This window comes from Callospermophilus lateralis, unplaced genomic scaffold, assembly GCF_048772815.1.
Source record: "Callospermophilus lateralis isolate mCalLat2 unplaced genomic scaffold, mCalLat2.hap1 Scaffold_93, whole genome shotgun sequence".
NCBI classification, from domain to species: Eukaryota; Metazoa; Chordata; class Mammalia; order Rodentia; family Sciuridae; genus Callospermophilus; species Callospermophilus lateralis.
Genome location: NW_027517451.1, coordinates 2,699,370 through 2,709,132, shown reverse-complemented (window position 1 = coordinate 2,709,132; position 9,763 = coordinate 2,699,370). Strand labels below are relative to the sequence as shown.

General features: G+C 43.8%; 1 pseudogene; it reads right to left on the bottom strand.

The window, feature by feature from the left end:
* Positions 1 to 6,900: 6,900 nt before the first annotated feature.
* Positions 6,901 to 9,763, bottom strand: LOC143388934 (putative RNA-binding protein 19 pseudogene; annotated as a pseudogene).

Sequence of the window (9,763 nt, the reverse complement as noted above, 5' to 3'; positions counted from 1 at the left end):
CCATATTCTTGCTCGGTCTTCTTCTCTGGTCCTTCCTTATATAGGAGGGAGTAGTCAGTGTGTCCCACTCCAGAGCAGCCACTAAAGAGAATGCAGTTCCTCTAGGAAATTTTAAAAAATAAGAAGAAGAAAGAAGGAAAGAAGAACAAAGATAAAACAATGCTGTTGTGCTTTATTATGATTGTTACCATGTGTTGGCAATTCCACATATTGTCAATTAAATTAATAAATAAATGAAAACACTTCTCCACTCTAGGACAGATTGTTCTTAGTGCCCACCTCTGGCATGCATTGTGTATCTCAGGCTGCCTTGAGTTCTTATTGTCTAGGTGACCTTTTCCCATCTGACCTCAAGGGCTTAAACTGCAACTTACATGTACACCTGTCCTCCTCTCTTATTTCCCTCTCCTTTTATGTTTCTGTCCCTTCCTCCCTTCATGGGCACACACCACCACAAACCCTTGCCTGTTTGATGCATTTACTTGCATAAATTAATAGAAGATGTCAAACTAAATGTATTCAAAATCATTGATTCCAAGTCTTCTCTTCCTTTCTAATTTGTCCTGCCTACATTTTTTTTCTCATTCTAATAAATGACATATTTATTTTCTTTTTTGGGGGACTAAAAACATTGGAATCATCCCTGATTCTTCTTTCTCTGTCACTTTTCTCACTGAATCCATTGCCACATCCTATCTAATTCTCCTTTGAAATATATACTCCCTCATTTGTCCACAACATTTCCAACTCACACGATCACCAGTGGCCGTATTTTTCTTCAGTCTATAATTTCACACTGTATGTTAAGCTTCTGGAAATGTTGTTTTCGTTTGGCCACTGCTTAGCCATCCACCCCAGGGTCCTGTGCCCACTCTTTGTTCTTTGTCAGTATCTTCTTTAGCCTTTAGTGTCCTTCATTGTCATTTGCTTATTAATTTTTGTTCCTCAGAGATCTTCACTCAGCCCTCATATTACATACTTGATTTGTTCTTCCTGAAGAATTCATTTACTCACAAATCATTAGTTAATGCTGCTTCCAAACATCTCCAACCCACACTTCCCTTCCAAGATCTGGTTCCATCAACTTTTATGTTTAATAAACATCTCAATTCAAATTCCTATTCAAAACTGAGATCATCTTTTCTCTCTCTCTCCAATCTTAGAGTTAACATTACTTTTCTCTCCACTGGAACCCATTTTTTTCCTATCTCCATGACATTTTCTAGGTATTAATAAATTGAAGTATAGTGGATGCTTTAGTGATGTGTGTGTGTATGTGTGCGCGCATGTGCACGCACACTTAGTGACAAAATTCCTCTCCTTGTATGTATTCCATCCTCTGCACTGCACCCCAAAGATGAAAGTATGATTATTGCACCCCTGCTTATAGCTCTCACTTTGCCAAGATGCAGGGACCTTTGCCAACACTTGCATTCACACAAGGGAGAAAATAAATTGGCTATTTTTCAAGAACAATTTTTTTTCTACTTCTAATACAGTCCAAAGAAAGCCATGTGCCAAATCTCATCGATCTCTTCCTCATTAATGAATGATTCATTGATTTATTAAGTATTGAAAATCCAGAATAGATTCCAATAGTACATATTTCACTCTTGGCTCCAACCAGGTCATTCTGAATTTCCTTTTCTGGAGCTACACATACTTTCACTACCTTTGCCTCTCCAGATGTGTTTAACTAATGTTTGTATTCGTCATTGCCTAGGTCAATGCCTAGGTCAAGTGTAGTGTACATCATTACCTAGGTCAATGCCGTAAGTGTAACATACCTATATAAATTTGACATGTTTTTCCCAATTTGGTGAGATGCAGAAAATTTCAAACCATGAAAACTCAAAGATTATTTACATAAAATTTAAAAAGCTTTTTCACATAGTAGGCTAATGGCAAATTTATTTCAACAATTTTAGTGTTGATAAAGGAATTTATCTAGTCATCTGAAGATTTTCCTGGTTATACATAAATCACAAAATAAATAAGTCTGCATATGAAAAACAAGAATTTTTGCCACATATGTATAACTGTATTTTATTATAAGCCGTGGTGAAAATACTCCATGTCAGTGTATGTAATCTTTAAATGTTTAGAAAATACTGTACAGAGATAGTACTTGTCCCTTTTCCATGATTACTGAGAGGTGGTGACAACAACTTAGATTCCGTCTGGTAACTAGGTATGGTGGCAAAGAGAGGTGATACTGTTTTCCCCATTTTATAGATGAGAAAACTGGCTTGAACACATTAACAAGTCAGTTTAAGTTTCCACAGATGCAAGCCAGAGCTCCTTATTAAATTTCTTACTTCATATATTTCCCACTTAACATTGCCATTGTGAAAGCTCTAAAATATCCTGGGTTCACTATGAATTGATTTAGAAAAAACTTAAAGAGTTTTTTGCTTTAATGCGATATTCTGTAATCCATGGGATTAAAGGGACTGCAGTGTAGGGAATAATCTAGAAAATTGCTCAAATCCAACATGTGTGTGTAGATGGAGCTTTTTAGAGTTGTCGGGTTTTTTTTTTTGTTTTTTTTTTAGATAACTACATTTGCCAAACTGCTTGTATATTCTAAGATTACTTATAGCTTCTCATCAAATTTTTACCTTACTGGAAGGTGGGTGGTGGTGGTCTAGAGTGAGGGAAGAGAGGATTGTCCTTCTTGCAAGAGAAAACCTAAGGCTTACTTATATACCACTACCTTCGGATTTCATCTTCTCTCACCGTTTTACACAGGGCCAAGCCAGTGTCGCTGAACAGTCTTTGCAACTGGTACACATACCACTTTCATTAAAGCATGTATAAAATTTCCTTAAGGACTTAAAAAAGCTTTCATATTATGTTGCTTAGGATATTAGTATTTAGTCTTGTTAGCATTTACCCTTTACAAAATATCCACACAAATAGTAGTGATCTTTTACTGGCCTAAAACACTAACTTTCCTGGTGGACAAAGAGTATAGTACATATAAATGTAATTTTAAATGTCTTAATAACCAAATTGCTGTAGCCTTTTCTTGAAATAAGTTGTGTTCAGCAGAATGGATGAAAGCCAGAGAATTGTGCATAAGCACAACTACTACTTATATGTTATTACACACTTAATATTCATTGACTTTACACTTCATTATAACCCTGAAATCTTGTTTTTTTTTGTTTGTTTCTTTTTTCATATATAGGATTCTGAATTTCAGAGAGGTTATGTAACTTGTTTGATCTCAAAGAGCTAGAAAATGATTGAGCTGTGATTTGAAGTCAAGTGTATTTTGTTCTTAAACCCATGGTTTTCCCTACAACAAATATATCCATAGGAGCATTCAATGTTCCCCTGAGGAAATACTTCATTAAACCACCTGGCTTCTGAGGGCCAGGTTGCTCTGGCAAAATTGGCAATTTTATGACACTTACGTATTTACTTTTATTTTTGCTTTCTCAAACCTTTCAAAACATAACCATTATTTCAACACAGAGTATACTTTCTGCAGTTCTCCACAGCAAGCACGGATGATGGCTTCATAGATAATGGTTCTAGGTATGTCACTGAATGTGACCAAATAGTGTAAATGAGAATGAAATAAAATTTTGGGAATCATGAAATTACAGGTTACAGAAAACATATTTTAAAAGTTGCAAAATGGATTTGGCTCTTTAGTTGTCATCATTTTAGGACATTTTAGGCTCAGAGGGAGGCACCTACCAGTGCAGAAGTCTTGGGGAAGAAGATGTTAAGTGAGAGAAGTTACAGAAGCTTTCAGGAACCCAATAAAATGATTGAACCAAAGAAAGGCAACTCCCCTAGGGTCAATGACATCTTTGAAAGAATCTTTAAAAGAGTGAAAAGAAATAGTGATAAAGAAGTACCCCTGAATAATCATTTGTTTTCTTTTCTTTTAAAAAAATTCTGAAAGTTTTGACTAAGTGTGGCTTTGTAGAAAATTTACTAACTGTGGAATAGAAAATAGAGGCTTTAATGGATTAAAAAGTAGGTGTGAGACAATGTGGACAAACCCTGAAAACATCATGCTAAGTGAAATAAGCCATTTGTGAAAAGAAGCATAACTTAATTTGACATACTCAAAGTGTCTTCAATAGTCAAACTGGTAGAATAGAATGTTAGAATGGTGTTTGTCAGGGAGTGGGGGTAGGAGGAGTGAGAGCAAATAATTGGAGGGTATAAAGTTTCAGTTAAGCCATCTGAGTAAGTTGTAGAAATCTATATAGCCTTTATAGCTGTAGTCAACACTACTTTACTGTACATGTAAAAATTTAAAGGATAGATCTCATATTAAGTGTTCTTACAATGAGAGAGAGAGAGAGAGAGAGAGAGAGAGAGAGAGAGAGAGAGAGAGAAGGAAAAAAAAGAAAGAAAAGCAAAAGCTAGCTCTGAGAGAGGAAGAAAAAAGTTGAAGTAACCGGCTAGTGTTCAACATGAACAACAGCCCTTACTGAGTAGAGCAGAGATGAGTTTGGAGAGGAGACCTGCTTATTGTGTAGATGAACAACCTATAAACATTAGGTTAAGGAATGAAAATTGTTCCAGACCATATAGACATTGTGATGAATTCCATAAGGACTTAAATGTGAGAAACTGCCCAATTCCTTGAGAGATGTGAATGCAATATTATGCTCAAATTATCATCATGGTAGTTCAATCTTTTAATTTTAAAGTAATCAAATGAAACAATCTTATATGATAAAATGTATTAGGAATTAGTAAATTTAAGAAAGACTATGTTTCGGTAAGAGCTCTTTAAAATATAAGGCATTAAGAAGATGTAGGAGTAATTTTTTGAAACTAATTGATATTGAGAACTTATTAAATTTCTTGGAGGCCCCATTACACTGAGGTAACAAATGATTCAAGAAGCAGAAAAAAGTGATCACACATTCCAGGCCTAGGAAGCCCCAGGAGATACTTCTCCTTTACTATATAAAAATAACTTCTGCGTAAAACCAGACAGGGCAGGGCAAAGTAGCTTTACATTTCCAGAAAATAAAAAATTACAAATCCAGCCCCATTCAGATAATTGACACTGGAGCATCCAATGCACTTCAATCTATTACTGCCTAGAAGAAATAATTTAAGAGAAAGCACTGCAGGTCAACAAAGATGATGTTGCTTGGTTACTCAAAATCATTTGGTAGCATGCTGAGTTGCTCAGCTTTTTAAAAGAGCACTCTTTGTATACACATAGGAAAAGGATGAAGAAGACCACTTGAAACCATTTTTTATTGTAAAATTGCTTTATCTGAACACTGACTTCACTTTTGCAATGCCTAAGCAAGTTCAGAGGTCTTTGTTAAAGTGTAAAGCTACCAAGATAGTAATAAATGCTGAATTCGAGTATTCTTCTAAATATTAATCTTGTTATGATGAATTTGCTCTGAAAGAGTCTGAGCTGTTTTTTTAGGAGGAAAAAATATTCAGTTCTTTGGCTTCCTGACCAAGGACTCCTTGGGCGCTGCCTGGAGGCAGCACTGTCCAGGAAGGAAGTTCAGAGCTTCAGAATCAGACTGACTCATCCAAACCCTCCCTCTGTTGCTCTCTGCCTTTGGAAAAAAATTACTTAAACTGTCTGAGCTTTGATGCCTCATCTCTTCCATAAAAGCAATGATGTTTCTGTTATAGATTAATGTGTGGATTGAGTAGGAAATTAATGTTTCATGCCTAGCACCTAACAGGTTTCCAACAAATGGTAACTTATTATTTGGAAATTAGAGAGATGCAAATATCTTTTCTTGTATTCACAGTCTTTAAAATATCCTTTTACAATGAGTCACATAGCTCTGTAGAGTCTGGAGAAGCTCCAAAAATGGAGGGGGAGAGGGGTGGTGGCTAGATGGGTTAAAGAGTGAAAGTTGTTTGAAACTTGCAGACTCAGTTTTAGAATGTAGTTTTATTCTCCAATTTTAAAAAGTGACTTAGAATTGAGCTTCTCACCATGGATACAGAAAGATGGATTTCAAAATGTGAGTGATGACAACAGAAAATGTTTTTCTTTCTCTTTATTCTGTTAGACCGCTTCGTTTAATATTTACTAAGTTTGTTGGCTCTTGTTTCTTTTAATGTGCTACAAATTTTTGTAGAAACAGTGATATACTTTATTGCTTAATGTATTAGTAAATCCAGAGAAGGGGTGAGCGGTGGAAGTTTTGAAGGCAGATATAGTACTTCTCCCTTATCTGCAGAGATATGTTCCATAGACCTCCATGGTAGGCATGAAACTACAAATAGTATTGAGCCCTATGTATATCATTGTTTCCCACATATGCATACCTATGGTAAAGTTGAATTTATATACTTGTACAATAGGAGATGAGTAACTTAATGTAGCTCTTAGCACAATTAGCATACATTTTTTTCCTTCTTTTTTTTTTTTTTTTTTTGCGGGAACGTCCTGAGCTTTACTCCTCGGCTCGCTGACCGTGGTCACCCCCAATGACAGAGCAATGACCATGACTCCAGGGTGCCCGGGCCTGTGGTCGCGGGCCAGGGTGGCTGCTGTGACTCAGGTGCAGGCTGTGGCCTGGCCGTCTCTGCTGGGCAGCGACTTGCCCGCTGGCCGGGACTGGTGTGGCCCCACCATGGGAGCTCCCCTCAGGCTGCAGCGGGAACGGACGCACTACACGCAGGTTCCCGGCTCTGGGCAAAGCCTGGGGTCGCTTCTGGCCAGGAGTGAGGTTTGTGATGTGTCCACAGCCCTGCTTGGGAGTGGACGCTGCTGGCGTTGGTGACAGGCTCGGCTTGGAGCCCGAGGCCTAAGTAGCTGCTTGGAGGTGTCCCTGGAGGAATCCGGGGTTCCTGGTCCCACAGACGTGGACAGCTCTGGGCTGCCTGCTCTGTTAGTCCTTCTGCTAGTCTAACTGCTCACTGGACAGACACAGGTGGGGATTCTCGCACAGCAGCCCTCTGTGCCAGCTCACAGCTGAAGTGTCTGCTCCTCGCCGTCATGGTCACTGTCCTCCAGCTGCTCCAGGATCCCGTCCAACACCACAGACCGCTTCTTCTTCGGGGGCTCGTGGAAGTGCTCGGCCGTCTTCCGCCGCAGGGCCTGCAGGGTCACCTCGGAGTCTGCCCATTCCAGGACCAGCCTTTGGCCGTACAAGTGGGTGCTGTAACACAGGGCATTGAAGGCTCTCTTGGCATCCTGCTTTGTGAGGAAGTCCACGAAGCCGAAGCCCCTGTGCGTGCCTGTCCCGGTCATCTTCTTGGGCAAGCGGACCGTCTTCAGCTCTCCGAAGGTGCTGAAGAGCTCGCGGATCTCCCTGCGGTCAGCCGGGAAGGGGATTTTCCGCACCAGGATCTTGGATGAGGTCTGCTTCCGGGGAAGCTGCTTCTTCCGGGCAGAGGTCAGGGTTGGTTTGGTGGCTTGTTCTGAGATCCGCACTTCCACCTTGTTGCCGTCCACGATGTGACCCTGCAGCTGTTTGAGGGCTCTCTGGGCTTGCTCCGGCTTCCGGTACTCCACAAATCCAAACCCCATGGAAAGCAGCGCCCCTGCTTTGTTCTTCTTCCTGGAGACGGAGCAGCTCCTCACGGCCCCCACTTTGGAGAACACTTGCTGCAATGTCTCCTCCGTGGTGCTGAAGTTGAGGTTTTTAATGAACAGAGTGCACCCTGGAAGGCTCTCCTCATCCTCCTCTTCCTCGTCTGCCTCCTCCTCTTCTGACTTGGCTGTGGGGGCCTCTGTTCCTTCCTCCGCTGGCTTCTCACCATCTGGGGCCTCACCATCAGCCACGGTTTCTGGCTCCACCATGTTCTTTTCTGCAGATGTTTCTTGAGGCTCTTTCCCCTGTGGGGCTGTGCTGGAGAAGACGCCAACTGGAGCCCACTCAAGATACAGGGGGACATGGTGGAACTTGGAATAGGCCAGGTGTCGGAAGGCCTTGCGGGCCTCCAGGGGCTCCAGGAACTCCACGATGGCAGTGACGCCACCCTCGGGCAGCAGCACTCGGCCCAGGCTCCCGAAACGGCCGAAGGTCTCCTGCAGCTCGGCCGCCAGGGTGCCTGCCGGGAGGTTCTTGGCCAGAATCACAGTCTTGCTTCGTTCTGCTGCCGCCTGGCTGAAAGAGTCCAGGCTGACGCCATTGTCGATGAGGAAGCGCCGCACTTCTTGGACCAACTGAGTCTCCCCGAGGGCCACGCGCACGGCTACGCTGCCCTTGGTCTCCTGGTCGAACACTTGGCTCTTGGTGGCACTGTACTTCTGCGCGATGGCATCGGCCACGGCATTGGGCCCCATGAACAGTGTGTTCCAGTTGTGGGAGCTGGAGCTACGGGCTTTGTCCTCGGACGCCTTCTTCTTCTTGTAGGAGGAGCCATGGACGTCCGCGTCCTCACTGGCTTCCTTCCTGATGGTGGACCGTAGCACGTGCAGCATCCTGCCCTGGAACACATGTCCGTCCACGGCCGCGTAGGCCTTCACCGCGTGCTCAGGGAACATAAAGGTGACAAAGGCAAAGCCCTTGGGCTTCTTGGTCAGGCTGTCGATGGGGTAGTGGAGCTCTGTCAGGGGACCATAGGTGGAGAAGAGCTTCTCCAGGTCCTCCTCGGTGCTCGTGTAGGGCAGGTTACGCACAAAAAGTCTTCCAGTCGGCCAGATCCTCCTCCTCTTCATTTTCCCCTAGTGTCCGGCCTTGCCAGGGCTGTGTGCTCTTCTGCAGTGGCCCCTTGGCTGTGGGGACTTGCTTCTCCCTGAACACCTCGATGTAGCGTCCACCCATGTACTCCCGATTGCACTTCAGGGCTCTCTTCACCTCCTCTTCACTGCTGAAATCCATGAAGACGTACCCTGTCTTGTTCCCATGTGCATTTCTCACTATTCGAATGGCCACTGGTTTCAGGGGCGCCAGGAATTCCAGGACATTTTTCTCTGTGACACTGAACGGGGCTCCCCGTAGCTTCACGGTGTAGGCCGTGGTGGGTTCCTTCTGGTTTGCTGGTTTCTCTGTCTGGGCTCTGGGCTCCTGTGGCCTCCCTATCCCAGGCAGGGCCCCTGGGCTCCCTCGCTCCGGCTGGTCGGGGGTGGCAGGGGACTCCTCTTCCTCGCTGCCTCCATCACAGTTTACGGCTTCGTCCTCGCTTTCCTCCTCCTCTGAGGAAGAGGACTCGGCTGCCACCACCTTGGACTTCAGGTACTCCATGTCCGACATGCCCCGCTGGGCAGCCGCCTTAGCTTCCAGGCCTTGCTCTCCTGGCTCCTCCTCGGCGGCCTCCTCCTCACTCTCCTGCCCAGAATCGGAGTCAAAGTTCAAGTAGTCGCTGGTCGGCTTGCTCTTCCCTTTTGGGAGCTCAGTGTCCAGGGCATCATTTGCCCAAGTGGCCACCTGTGTCCGCTTCTGGTGAACTGACAGGAATTCCTGGAACTCCGTATCTTCCTTCAGCTGCTCCAGTTCACGTGGGGCCTTTTTCTTCTTGTCATCCTTCTTAATTTCCGGGGGGACGGAGACTTGTGAGGGCTGCTCGGGCTGCCTTGGTCTCTGGGCATGTTTGCTCCAGGCTCGAGGCTTTGTTGGGCCCCCAAAGGACTTGCAGAACTCTACTGTGATCCGGGACGTGTCGATAAAGCTCTTGTTGAAGTGGTTCAGCGCAGCCTGGGCCTCCTCCTCGGAATTGAAGCCGATGAAGCCAAACTTGCGAAACTTGCCATCTTTGGTGTACTTGAGGCTGCGCCGAAGGCGGTGAAGAGTTGCCTGAATCGCTCCTCCTTCATCCCATTTGGGAGGTTCTTCACGATCAGTCGCGACAT